The sequence below is a fragment of the Hyperolius riggenbachi genome, chromosome 11, assembly GCF_040937935.1.
Source record: "Hyperolius riggenbachi isolate aHypRig1 chromosome 11, aHypRig1.pri, whole genome shotgun sequence".
Lineage (NCBI taxonomy): Eukaryota > Metazoa > Chordata > Amphibia > Anura > Hyperoliidae > Hyperolius > Hyperolius riggenbachi.
Window position 1 is genome coordinate 140,169,896 of NC_090656.1, and position 14,607 is coordinate 140,184,502.

Below are 14,607 nucleotides of genomic sequence, written 5' to 3' on the forward strand. Positions count from 1 at the left end.
GACACGGGCGGAAGCGAGCAGGCACGCGGCCCAGACCGTGCAGCCGCAGTTGAAAGCATGCCGCGCTAGACCGGAGCCGGTGGCGGAGAACGGCGGATCGAAGGAGGACGGCGTTGGACATTACTGCTTCAGGGGCTGATAGAAGCCCCAGGTAAGTGACTGTTTTTATCCCCAGGACACCCCCACAGAACTCCTTTAACCACTTGAGGACTGCAGTGGAAAACCCACCTAAAGACCAGAGTAATTTTAACTAAATGGGCCACTGCAGCTTTAAGGCATAGCTGCAGGCCCGTACAACTCAGCACACAAGTGATTCCCCCCCCCCCCCTTTTCTCCTCACCAACAGAGCTCTCTGTTGGTGGGGTCTGATCGCCCCCCTTGTGTTTATTTATGTTTTAATAAATATTTATGTAACATTGTACGGGCCACTGCAGCTTTAAGGCATAGCTGCAGGCCCGTACAACTCAGCACACAAGTGATTCCCCCCCCCCCCCCTTTTCTCCTCACCAACAGAGCTCTCTGTTGGTGGGGTCTGATCGCCCCCCTTGTGTTTATTTATGTTTTAATAAATATTTATGTAACATTTTTTAATGTTTTTTACTAATGCTTTTTTTCCCCTACGAAAACCCCTCCCTCCCCCCAGCCGGCCAATCACGCGATCGGCTGTCACAGGCTTCTGCCTATGAGAGCCGATTGCTCTCTTGTCCCCCAGGGGGACAGCCGTGTCATATGGCTGTCCCCAGTACAGCGCTGCTGCAGATCGCAGAGCTGTACAAGTAAATAGACGGCGATCACGCCGTCTAATAGACTGAAGAGGGGGCGGAGCTCCGCCCTCCGAGCATGAGATGCGCTCGCAGCGTGCGCGCGATCTCATGCAAATTAGAGCCCCAGGACTTGACGCCAATTGGTGTTAAGCGGTCCTGAGGCTGCCGCCGCGACGACGCCCATTGGCGTGGGGCGGTCATTAAGTAGTTAAACATAACTAGGCAGAGTTACCTGGCTTCTGTGCTGGCTGGTCTGGCTTTCTGCTGGGCTGGCTGGCCTGCTGCCAGGTTATTTGGCAGTTCCCCCATAGCATTCCCTGACCTTCTAGTGGACCCCCTCCTATACTCCCACGGGCCTCCCATTGAGGCACCAGAACTCCCAGCATGCCCCTATAGAAGAACCACAGCTCCATGCATGCCCCCATAAAAGCATCACAGTGCCCAGCATGGCACCACAGCACCCAGTATGTCCACAGAGGCAACACAGCACCCAGCATATCCCCAATTGATGCACCACAGCTCCCAGCATGCCCACCATTGAGGCACCACAGCCGACTGCCTGGGGACCATCTGAGGCACCCCAGAATAGATCCGGGGATAGCAATGCCCCTGCTGCTGGCACTTTGTCCTGCTTCAGGCTGGAAAAACTCTGTAGACGTCTGTGGGTGCATACATACATAGTTTTCATACCATGTTTCCCCAAATGTAAGACCTCCCCGAAAATAAGACCTACCATATATTTTGAGTATGCTTGAAATATAAGACCTCCCCCTAATACAAGACCTAGTGGCAGACCTGCTCCTGCTTGCCTGCCTGCCCGCTCCCTTTACCTCCCTTCCCTGCTCTTGCTCCTGGCCCCCTTCTTATGCCTGGGATAATTCACACCACAGATTAGTGGTGACCTCCGGTGAAAGCAGCTATGGCAATGTATCCAGTAACAGCGCCGCCCAATACAGGAAGTGATCTCTGTTTACTTCATGTCGGCGCTGTTCCTGGATACATTACCGTAGCTGCTTTCATCGCAAGTCACCGCTAATCTGCGGTGTGAATTATCCCAGGCATAATCAGCAGAGGGTTCCGGATTTTAAGGAAGGGGCCAGGAGCAAGAGCAGGGGAGGTAAAGGGAGCGGGCGTGCAAGTGGGGGGGGAATCTAGCTATTGTTTACACTAAAGAGGAGCTGGCTACCAGCATAGAATATAAGACCTCCCTGAAAATAAGACCTAGCACAACTTTTGAAAGACAAATTAATATAAGACACTGTCATATTTTCGGGGAAATACGGTAGGTCAATAATTGGCCAATTTTACCACTTTCAATTAGTATGAGAGTTTACTTACACAATCTGTTCATAGTATTCAAAATCTGTGCTCATAACAGAATAACTTTTACTGCAGGTTTGAGGACCTGGCAGTCTTGGGGGGAGCACTCAATGCCCCCCCCGCCCCCTCCTCTGCCCTTGCGAGTGTTGGTATTAGCCTGAGCACATGTCCCCAGGCAGTAACTGAGGCCAATGTTCTGTGCCTCTTATCTACTCTTAATGTGAGGAAAGACCTTGGCCCCAATGGTTTGACGCCAGCATGTTTGAAGTTTTGCTCACGTCAGCTGGCCCCCTACCTCCATCTTTGCCAAGTCCTTTAGTGAAGGGAGGGTCCCTTCTTGCTTCAAGAAATCTACCATCATAACTGTTCCCGAAAAAGCAGGGGGTTGCAGGCCTAAACAACTTCAGGCCCGTGGCCCTAACATCTGTGGTCATGAAGACCTTTGAAAGGGTGGTCTAGTCCCTCCTTAAAGTGGACCCAAACCAAACATTTTTTTAAATTCAAAATATTTAGTTGCTCCACTCTGACACATGCAAAGATAAATAAACACTACTTCAAGCCTATGAGCATTTCAGTGCATGCTTTTCACCCTCCTCTTTTCATAACTAGGGTTATTCAGTTGGCCATTACTTCTGAGCTTAGTAGGAGGTTTTAGATCATGGGTGTGTTTCTCATCAGCTACCCTCCCTCACAGGGGAGTCGTCTATGTGTCATCTCACACAAGCTGAGATCTCCTCCCCTGTGACATCATCAGTAGCAGCCTATGTTTGTTTTTGTGTTTTATCTCCTCCACCAGTCTGCTGGATTCTGTCCCGGCAATATGAAAGGAAGGGAGGGGTTCCTCCAATAAATGTAAAATATTTTATATTTGTCATCATGCAGCTGAAAAAAGGATGTATTTATTATTATAATTTAGAAAATAGACTTTATTTCTGAAATCTTGTATTTTTAATTTGGGTCCACTTTAAGCATACCAGTCTGGACCGACTGGACCCACTCCAATTTGCGTGAGCAAACAGGTCCATCAACCATGCCATTAATATCTGCCTAGAGCTTACAGGCCAGACTCATACGCCAGAATCCTTCTCCTGGACTTTAGTTCGGCCTTCAACAGCATCTGCCCCAGCATTCTGCATGACAATCTCAAGGAGCTCAATGTCCACCCAATTATGGACTTTCTTTCAAACAGGTCCCAGATTGTTAAGCTGGGTGACATTTCTTTTAAGCCTAGAGTGACCAAAACAGGTGCCCCTCAGGGCTGCGTCCTGTCACAGTTCCTGTTCTCTCTATACATGAATAACTGCACATCCACTGCATACTCTGTCAAAATCGTCAAATTTGCAGAAGATACCACAATTGTTGGCCTTGTTAGTAAGAATGACGAGCATGCTTACCGCTGAGGCTTGTCCTAAACACAACCAAAACCGTTGAGATGGCCATTGAAAGCATGCCACTAACCCACTCCCAATTTATATTAATGGCACAGAAGTGGCAAGGGTACCTAATGTCTGCCTCCTGGGCAAAACCATTTCTAACAACCTGACCTGGAGGGCCAACAAGAACTCAGCTCAGAAGAACTAAAGCAGTTTGGTATGGTTCAAGATCTACTGAGATCCTTCTACTCTGCCACCATTGAGTCGGTCCTTTGATAGCCCAGCATGGTCTGGTACGCTGGCTCTTCTGCCAGTGACAGATACAAAATTCAGAGGGTTATCAGCTCAGTAGAAAAATTTATTGGGAAACCCCTCCCCTCTTCAAACCTCATCTACAACACCAGGCTGTGTGCTAGAGCAATGAAAATTGCTGGCGAACACTCCCACCCTGGCCATAGCTTCGTCTGACTTCAGACAGCTCAAATTGGACTGGAGGTTCCATGCCATTTCGGCTAGGATCACTAGGTGTAAGAACACTTTTTTCCCCGCAGAGACTCTTGAACTCTGTCTAGCCACCTCTCCCCCTTGTTGACACCCCCCCAGGTTGTTGCTGCCTGTGGTCTGCCACGTCTGTTGTTGCAATATACACTGTTACTGTCTCGCTATAGGTTGTTTTTATTATTACTGTGTTTATGTATTGTAACATGTCTGTGTTCTGTTAAATCTAAGTTGTTTCTACTTACTTTGCTGCACTTCTTTCCCTGTACTAAATCTAATTCTGGGCACGACCCAGGTGTGCTTGGCGAAATAAAAACCTTTCTGATTTCTGATTCTAAAAACTGACTAAGCTACTTTATCTACACTACACTGCCCAGCTACACTACACTAATCCCTGCTGCACTACCAACTAAGCTACCGAGCAATACACTGCACTGCACTAACACAACACACCACTTTAATACACTTCACTACAACACGCAGGCTCCCGGCAGGGTTGCGATCTTCACAGGCGGCCAGCGGGACAACGCAGAAGACCGGGTCTGCTGCAAGAGCACGAGACGGCTGCTATGGGCTGAAAGAAGCCCCAGAAGGGTAAAATTTGTTTAAGCTTCCTTGCCTCGGGAAGTCCTTTTAACAGTAGTCTGCCAAATTATCATCAGACTCGTTTGTACGGCCCACAGGTTAAAGGGAACCTGAACTGAGTAAAATTATTTAAAATAAACACATGATGTAGCTGCAAATGAATATTACATACTTACCTTACCATCAGTTCCTCTCAGAGGCTCACCATTTTCTTCTTACAGTGATTCCTTCCAGTTCTGACAATATTTTGTCAGAACTGAAATACATCAGTTGCTGTCAGTTATATGTCAGCTGCTGTCAGTTACAACTAAATGTGCAAGGTAATGTCCATGTTTCCCCATGGCTCAAGTAGGCGATATTACAGTTTAACAGTGTGCTGACCAGGAAGCTGTTATGGGGCAATGGCCATTTTCAAAATGGAGGACAGAGAATTCCATTGATCACAGTAGACAAATCAGACGCAGGAGAGGAGAAGGAGATTGTTGGGTAGACTACACAGGAGGTGAGTATGATATATTTATGTTTATTTTGACTTTTCATTTTCAGTTCAGGTTCTCTTTAAATAAACACCATATTCACATATCTCTCTCTCATCTCTCTTATCTATTATCATCATCTTTTGCTCTAGTCTGCACAATACTTATTTTGAACTCCGGTAAAATGGTGTCCATGAACGACGTCCCTTCCTTCTACTTGCAGTATTCAGCTTACACAACCCCTTTTCCGGTCAGGTGACAGGAAGCATAAAGCTTCAAGCCTTCCATCTATTAACACGCATTCTGCTGACCTTGCTGCGGGGGTTATTGACGTGACTGAGAGAAGCTCATGATGGTTAGCGCTATTGCTCGCGTGTTCCGGCCGTCAGGCCTGGTTCCCTTCCTCTCCCGCAGAGGATTGGCTTCCAAACCAGTGAAAGCAGCCGGTGAACCAGTCGGTCCAATGGTGAGGCTCAGGCGACAGAGTGCGTGCGGTGTCCTGGTGTGGTTGAGCGGTGCTAGTGTGGCTGCTGGTTTACGTATAGCTTTGCTATGCTAAGGCGAAGCTTTGTACTTCTACTGTCTTTTATCGTTAGCCTCCGTCTCCTCGCAAGAATAGCAGAGCAGCCCAAATAATACTGAGGCGTTCGGGGTTCTGAGAATAGAGTTCGAGTGCGCGCCGAATGTTAAGCAGGTTGGATTGTAGAGAAGGTATTGTCTCCCGTATGAAAACGTTACGTTATTTACACGATCAAACCTCTTGAGAGCCATTGGGACCTAAAATATTTTAATTGCTACTCGGTTTATTTTATTAAACGTTTGTTTAAATAGTTTTAGAGTTGATGGCACTTAATTATCAAGACTACAAATCTATAAGTTGTGATTTTTATTTATTTTTTTACTGCTTATCTTTTCTTCCAAAAATTCTCGTTTGAGTGCTGTCAGCTTATTTCAGTATAGTAGTTCAATGGGACTTTGCATTAACTTTTTAAAATGGGATATTTGTAAATTGTGTATACTATTGAGGTGGCGAGTGTACACTTACCTATAACCCCCCCCCCCCCCCCCCCCACCACCACCACCCCCTCTATATGCAAGCTGCCATTGTCTGATTCTGTGCTGTAGAGCTTCAGCCTGAAGTACCCCCATGATGTCCCTGGCTGCTGCAAATACACTAAGCAGGAAAATATGCTACTCTTTTGTGTCTGTTTTGCCACGGATGGCAAAATGTGCACTATTCTACAAGCTATTGAAGTTAATAGCCTTGCACAGGAAATGCTTGCCCCATCCATTCGTTTTTCCATGTGTCTTTAAACCATGGTTTTCTGTTTTTTCCTGCATGGTGCGTGCGCGTTCACATACAGTTTATGTTGCCGAAAACTAAGAAAAGCTCACCGAAAAACCCGATGGAAACCTGGGAGTTGCAGGGGTAAATGGCAAGTGTGTTCCATGCCTAATCTCACCAGGGCTGTGGAGTCGGAGCTATTTTGGGTACCTGGAGTCGGTGGTTTCATAGTCTGAGTTGGAGTCGAATGTTTTTGTACTGACTCCACAGCCCTGAATCTCACTGAGTATTTCAAGCTGTGATATAAGGACAGAGAAGCTGGAGGCTTGCATATAAATGGAGCAGTCTCCCATAGGTAGATGAATGCTTTCCCTATCCTACTCTGTTGTGTTCCTGACCTTTAGTGCATGCGCAGGAGATGTAGTCATTACATCTTAGCCAGATGTATAGACCCTAAAGACATCTAAACTACTAGGAAGCTGGACACGCTTACAGTCTAAAGCAGAGGTCCCCATACTTTTTTGGTCAAGGGCCGGGTCAACATACTTCAGACTGCTGGGGGGCCGGAGTATACATGAAATGATGTAGAAAAACATAACACTGAGCCTAGGTATTGTAGACAGTACCTATTAACATGGGCAGCTCTCATGTCTCCAATTTAACCACAGCATATGTTATGCCCCCCAACACAGCATGTGTGGGTAGTATGCCCCCCAACACAGTGCAGATCTAGTGACCCTAACATAGCAAGTCATATGTGAGCCATAATGCCATCCAATGGCCTGCAAAAGCCTGCAGCACAACCCAGAAGACAGCAAATGACTGCTTTCTGGCTTCCATGTGGAAGGTTGGTGCCAGAACTGCTATTTTATATGCAGGCTATCAATATTTAAAGGGAACCTAAACTGAGAAGGATATGGATTTTACCTTTTAAAATACCAGTTGCCTGACTCTCCTGCTGATCCTGTCTCTTAATACTTTCAGCCACAGCCCCTGAACAAGCATGCAGATCAGGTGCTCTGACTGAAGTCAGACTGGATTAGCTGCATGCTTGTTTCAGGTGTGTGATCCAGCCACTATTGCAGCAAATAGATCAGCAGGGCTGTCAGGCAGGTATTTTTTAACCTCTTGCTGACCGTGTCACGCCGATTGGCTGGAGGGAGGGAAGGGATTTGAAGAAACAGGCTTTAAAAAAAATAAAATAAACATGGGGGGAGCGATCAGACCCCACCAACAGAGAGCTCTGTTGGTGGGGAGAAAAAAGGGGGGGGGGGAAATCACTGTGTGCTATGTTGTGTGGCCCTGCAGCTTGGCCTTAAAGCTGCAGTGGCCAGTTTAACTAAAAATGGCCTGGTCACTAGGGGGGTTTAGCCCTGTAGTCCTCAAGAGGTTAAAAGGAAAAATCCATATCCCTCTGTTTAGGTTCCCTTTAAAGTGCAGTAGACCACATCTATAAGTAATACATTTTGTGTGTGGGGGGCTGGTAAAAAAAGCCTCGGGGCTGCATTCGGGCTGCGGGCTTTATGCTGGGGATACACTGTACGTTTCTGTTCCGTGTATCGAGCATCTGATCCTGCCAGCTGATAATATTCAGCTGGTCCGATCACGCTGCTCGGCCCCGCCCGCTTGATCCTCGCCGGCGGACAATGGCAGGGAATCAAGCAGCTGATAAGGGAGCGCCGGCGGGGACGAACGGTAATTGATCCGCAGGGACGTGGCGGTAGTCGATCCAACGGCTAATCGGCCGCCAGATCGACCCGTGTATTCCCAGCATAAGTTTGAGGACCACTGGTCTAAAGGTTTAAAGTGATCCTTAAAGGGAAGGTTCAGGGAGGGTGGGTAAAAAATAAAAATCAATTTCCACTTACCTGGGGCTTCCTCCAGCCCGTGGCAGGCAGGAGGTGCCCTCGCCGCCGCTCCGCAGGCTCCCGGTGGCCGACCCGACCTGGCCAGGCCGGCTGCCAGGTCGGGCTCTTCTGCGCTCCAAGGCCCGGAACTTCTGCGTCCCACGCCGGCGCGCTGACGTCATCGGACGTCCTCCGGGCTCTACTGCGCAGGCGCAGAACTACTGCGCATGCGCAGTAGAGCCCGGAGGACGTCCGATGACGTCAGCGCGCCGGCGTGGGACGCAGAAGTTCCGGGCCTTGGAGCGCAGAAGAGCCCGACCTGGCAGCCGGCCTGGCCTGGTTGGGTCGGCCACCGGAGACCACCGGGAGCCTGCGGAGCGGCGGCGAGGGCACCTCCTGCCTGCCACGGGCTGGAGGAAGCCCCAGGTAAGTGGAAATTGATTTTTATTTTTTACCCACCCTCCCTGAACCTTTTCCTTTAAGTCAAATAAAAGACTTTTACTCACCTGGGGCTTCCCTCAACCCCCTGCAGCTGTCCGGTGCCCTCGCAGCATCGCTCCGATCCTCCTGTCCCCGCTGGCGGCTCCTTCTGGTTTCGGCGACAGCCGCCGACAGGCTGGGAACGCGAGTGATTCTTCGCGTTCCCAGCCACAATAGCGCCCTCTATGCTGTTGTTGCAGCAAGAAGTCCGCAATAACAGCATAGATCATCTGGTAACGTGTTCCTTGTTTGTGGAACCCATTGTTGTGGAACCACAAGGCTTCGCATGTCCTACAGATCAGATTAGAATGAGAAGCTGCAAACTCACACAGATATGAGCTGGGGTTTTTTTTTTTTTTTTGAGAAAATGCAAAGTTTAGCATGGTCTGACAGGACATAGTGGCCCCTTGAGATTCCAGAGGTTTATTAGTGTATCCTAAGGGTTAAAAAAGAGGGAGTGGGAATAAATGTCTGGACAGCTTTGTGTGCAAGCTGACCTAAGGTCACAGCTTTTTTGCCTGTCAGATCAGAAGGCTTTTTACCCTTCAGTGCTGCTGTCTGTGTGCTCTGCTCTCTGAGCAGCCAAGACATCCCGCTCTCTGCAGCGAGTAAATATCTGCTCCCTGCGTCTGACACCCGAGGCGGAAGTGAGGTATTGCCTGCACTCCCCTCTTCAGTCATATAGAAGTGCCGTAATTCACAGATGCCCAAGTTAGTACGGCAAGAAACTACGTGTACAACTTCGGTGGGGAGGGAGAGACACGTGGCCTAACTGTGAGGAGGAAAGGAGGCACTGAATACCCGGATTACAAAGCCATTCCAAACGGGCTGTAGTTTGGCCAGCCCTGCCTTAGCCACACAGGCTCCAGCGTCCCTTCCCTGTGATCGTGCAGGCAGACTGCTTGTAATGTGCCCCGTTCCTGGAGGAGCACTCTGCAGTCAGTAGAAACAGATAGTCCCGCCTATTGCCATGCCGAGCCAATGAGTGTACGAGCCAGCTGGCAAGGCGAGATCTCGTACACAGAGGAGCTTGCTGGGCAATCTGCTACACTCAGAACAGCGCTGGCTTTTCTAATATGCAAGTAAGCCGGCTGCAAAGCAGCCGGGCGGGAGCCTCATCTCACCTGGCCGGCCCGCCCACTTAATTGATCAGCTGCAGGGGGCTGAGGGAAGCCCCAGGTGAGAAACTCATTTCCAGCAGAGGAGCTGTTACGCATAGTGTCTCAAAAAAAAACCCCACATATACAAGTAGATACATACTTGGTGTACTTACACAACATATGCATTGCACTGTCCATGTTTTGCTTTAGTGAATTATATATAGTAATAAAGAGATTTCTGTTCCTGAGAGGTTCCATTTTAGGATGACTGTGCGTGAAGCCAATTGTGATGTCATTTCTGCCTTTGACATGGGAGACCGGGGTTCAAATCCTGGCTAGGTCAAGTACCTATTCAGTAAGGAGTTCAAGGCAAGACTCCCTAACACTGCATGGTGGCCTCCTGAGCGCGTCCCAGTGGCTGCAGCTCTTGAGCGCTTTGAGTCCGAAAGGAGAAAAGCGCTATACAAAATGTTCGGATTTCCTCCCTTACTGTTTGCCCTCCTCCTTTTGACTTAATATGCATTAGCACTCCCTCTTCCAAGCCCTCAGACACTCCCACCTGCTGCTCAGTAGTTGAGTGAAGTAGCCAGTCTGTCTGCATGAAGTGCTAAACCATACTTGCTCACAGTCACCCATTATTAGTGCTGCACTACCAATCCTAGTAGTTAGTGTAGTAAGCTAAGCTGAAATATGTTCTGCTGCCAGCCAGCCTTCAGTTAGGAAACCAGCAGATAAAGAAAGCTTATGCAGCTGGTATTCCTCCACCTCCAACTACTGAAAGCAGAGTACCCCTTCACTATCCGTGAGGAATGTGAGCCCAGAGTCTCCCCCCTCCCCACCTCCCGCACATCATCTCTGCTCCTGGGACTGTCAGAGCCTTTGCCCAGTGACACATCCTCCCGGACAGAATGCAGTGGAGCTGGACACGGTCTGCCGCCTTAGGAGGAGAAGAAGAGGAGAGCGCTGAAAGTTTCTGGCCACCCTGTGTTTATTTTTTTCTTAATTACTGAGCAGTGCGTACTCATCTGCAGGGACTCCCTCATTCCAGCATAGTGTATGTGAGGCTTCTGTCATGAGCAATCCAGGAATCACGTAGTTGCTGGCAGCTGCAGCTTCAAGACAAGACAAATAACATTTATATTGCGCTTTTCTCCTTGCGGACTCAAAGCGCCAGAGCAGAGCAGCAGCCACTGGGGCGCGCTCTATAGGCAGTAGCAGTGTTAGGGAGACTTGCCAAAGGTCTCCTACTGAATTAGTGCTGGCTTACTGAACAGGTAGAGCCGAGATTCGAACCCTGGTCTCCTGTGTCAGAGGCAGAGCCCTTAGCTTCACAGACACAATGCTGGAGGAGGGAGCCGCTGCAGATGAGCCACGCTGCCGCTATTTGAAGTCCACCTCTCTGTGCACTACACACATCCTTGCCACCAGCAGCAGGGATCTGGAGTGTGCCGCTTGCCATCTTTACCCCACTCTGCAGAGCCCCTCACTCAGGCAGGCAGCTACAATAAATGTATGCGGGACGTCTGTATTGCTGATCAGAGAGAAACAGAGGCGGGGGTGGGGAAAACTTCAGGGCCAGAGGAAACAGCCAATGAGGCTGCACTACTGCGTAAGGGGAGGAATATTAAATGAAGGGGAGGAGCAGGAAACGGCAAAGGAAAAGCCGCCCAGCATACATTGCTACTTCTTTTTGCGGCTCTGCGTACGAGTTAGAAGCTGGGAGCAAGAGGATTTATAAATCATATTAATTTAAAAGTGAGAATGATTTTTTTTTTACTGTGCCAATGCCTTTTTAACATCTTTTTAGGCTTAGCTAAAGAGGGATATCCAGAACTATTTTTTTTAATTCATGCCTAACAGTTACTCTAAGTATCCCTTTAAGGTATAGGACAATAGATAAAGGGAAGTTGTGTATGTGGTAGTAGAAATGGTGGTCAGTGGGCAAAGTGTCCTAGGTAGGGGAGTATGCTTGCCTGCAGAGGTGAGTTTTCAGGTTGCGCCTAATCTGTAATCTATAATGTTTAAAATTATTTTAAAACCAGGGCTGTGGAGTTGGTACAAAAATCATTTGACTCCTCAGTTTAGGATTCCTCTAATTTGCATATTACAATCTTGTTGAAAGTATGTAACAAAAGGCATCTCATCACTGCCAAAGCTTAGGAGTTTTACAACTATATTAAGATGGCATCTGCTTTTTCAAAACTAGTCCTTGGTAAGAGTATTTGTAGAAGACAGGAACAAGGAACACCTAGGAAATCTGATGCTACGTACACACATGCGACAACGATCGTTCGTTGTCAACGACGAACGATCTTTTAATTGACGAAAGAACGAGCGAAGTAAAGTTAGTTGTAAAAAGTGTGTAACGATCACATCGTTAGAACGAACGTTACACCACGTAAAAGCACTTAATGCGCCTGCGCATAAAATTGTAAAGTTCCTTGGAGAAAAAGTGAAATGCGCATGTCCAGCCTGGTACGAACGATCGTTTCCAACGATGTACCACTTTTGCTAACGATCGTCGGTGGTAAAAATCCGCCAAGACAGAACTTTGTTTTGTAGCGATTTGCCTTAATAGTCGTTGGTTCGTTTTTTGTAACGATCGTCGTTGGTAAAGATCGGGGAACGATCGTTACAAACTACTATAGTCGCATGTGTGTACGCACCTTTAGGGTGGGTATGTGTAAGTGATGCACAGGTAGTCGGAGGAAGAATCCCCTCATTCTCCTGCAATTGCACAATCTGAACTAGGGTGGGTGATGGAGAACACCTCTGCCTGCTTTCAGTGTGCACAACATTCTTATTGGATTCACTACAGCGCTGTGGGTAGTGCATGTCGATTATAGTACTACTGTATATCTCCAAATAAAACCTATCAAATTGATTTCATGAGCAAAGGGAGTAAACAAATGTGTGTACAAAATTTGCATAAATTTGCATCAACGCAGAATTTGCATCTCTGGCTATCCATAATTTTACAATAAAAATTTGACACAAAATGGAGAAAATGCACATTTCCAAATGTATTCATGCCATAAATTGTACTAGGATCGTAATTGAAATGCTGTAATAACCCAGATAAATTAGCAGATGTGTTTAATGTACAGTATCACCTTTTTATTTTTAAACTATATTGGCTGAAGAATAAATACAAAATTCTTAGCAATAAGTACCACCCAAAGAAAACATAATTTGTGGCAAAAAAGGTATCTATCATGTATATGTGATAACTTGTCTAATGAATGGGTGGAGTGTTAAATGTAGAAAATTGGTTTTTTTTTTTTTGTTTTTTTTTGTGGGAAAACCCCATGGTAGGTAAGTGGTTAAAGCGTATTGTACATCCAGAGCTGTGGAGTTAAACAAAAATAATCTTACTCAGACTACACAGTTTATGGTACCTCTGGCTCAGATTCCTCTAGTTTTCTACAGTATAACCATGTATTTTCCATGTTTGGCAGTGATTCAATTCCTTTCAATTACTTTAAAAGCTTGCAAGAAACCTGCAATTTTCCACTCTACTGTGCAGGTGACTTGCACCTACATTTGAATGTTGTTGGGTTTTTTTTTTTTTTTTTTCTTTGATACTTTAAAAAAAATTTGTTTTATATAGGTGCATTTGTCAACTATGAGCAAAAAATAGTACTTAGTGTATTCATTAGATTTTTTTTTTTTTTTTGTACAGGAGACTGTCATTGGTTTTGCTGCTATTGTGACCTGCTTCTTGGTTCCATCGGGGTGGATACTGTCCCATTTAGAGAGCTATAAGAACAAGTGATTCTGCATACCCCTCTACTGTTACCATTACTACATTCCTTTTTCAGCACTTCGACTCAAGTAGAGACTCTTGACATGCTGGTATCAAACGCACATCTCCTTTGTGATTAAGCAGTCTGTTACATTAAACTGTTTACACTCCTATTGTGTTGTGGTGTTTTTGCTTTTGTGTATGGAATTGGTTCATAATCTTTGGGTAGACAGGCTCAAATATAAATTGTATGGATACGTTCTAAAATTAACCTGACGGCATTAAAAAGACTCAGAAGTCTCGTAAAAATCATGTTTTTATTTAAAAAAAGGTGTTTAACATTATTGCCCTACCTAAACCGCCACATCCCCACCACTGTAATCAAACTAAATTCCCCCCCCCCCCTTAACTCTCCGGGGAGTGCTTCCATGAGAGGCAGAGCTATGAGCCGCAGCTCTGCCTCTCAGTGCGTCTATCAGCCCGGATCGCCGCATCTCCCCTGCCCCACTCAGCTTTCCTTCACTGAGAGGAGCGGGGAGAGGCGGAGATCCGCCGCTGATACATGGGCATAGAAGTAAAGCTGCGGCTCATACCTCTGCCTCCAACAGCAGCAAAAACCACGACCAAGAAAGTAGCGGATTTTGCAGGGGGAGGGGGGATTTAGTTAGATTTCAGCGGCGGTTTAGGTAGGGCTATAATGATGAACAATTTTTTTTAACATGATTTTTTTGAGATTTCAGTGTCTCTTTAACCTCCCTGGCGGTAAGCCCGAGCTATGCTTGGGCTAGCTGCCGCAGGGGATCACATGGCCCCGGGAGGATTTTATGTAGCAAAATGTTTTATATCTGTTAGCTAGCTATGTTCCCAAGTGCCTCCGATTTCCCCCTGCGATCGCTGCTGTATTACGTACCCCACAAGGATCCCGCGATGGCGCCACCTCCCAATCAGCTCCAGGCCTTGCTATGGCGGCAATCGTGAATGGTGACATCTCCGATCATTGTCATAGCGACAAGTGAAACTCTATGGGAAGCTGCGGCTCTTGCGGGATCGTGGAGGGGTATGTATTGCCGGCAGTGATCGGGGGGTGCCAAATGGTGTGGCGGGGCTTGGGGGACATAGTTAGCTAAGTGCTAG

General features: G+C 47.2%; 1 long non-coding RNA gene across 1 annotated transcript; it reads left to right on the forward strand.

The window, feature by feature from the left end:
* Positions 1-5,270: 5,270 nt before the first annotated feature.
* Positions 5,271-13,646, forward strand: LOC137538509 (uncharacterized). Its single transcript, XR_011024812.1, has 2 exons — positions 5,271-5,482; positions 13,411-13,646. It is a non-coding gene; the product is annotated as an uncharacterized lncRNA (long non-coding RNA).
* Positions 13,647-14,607: the final 961 nt, after the last annotated feature.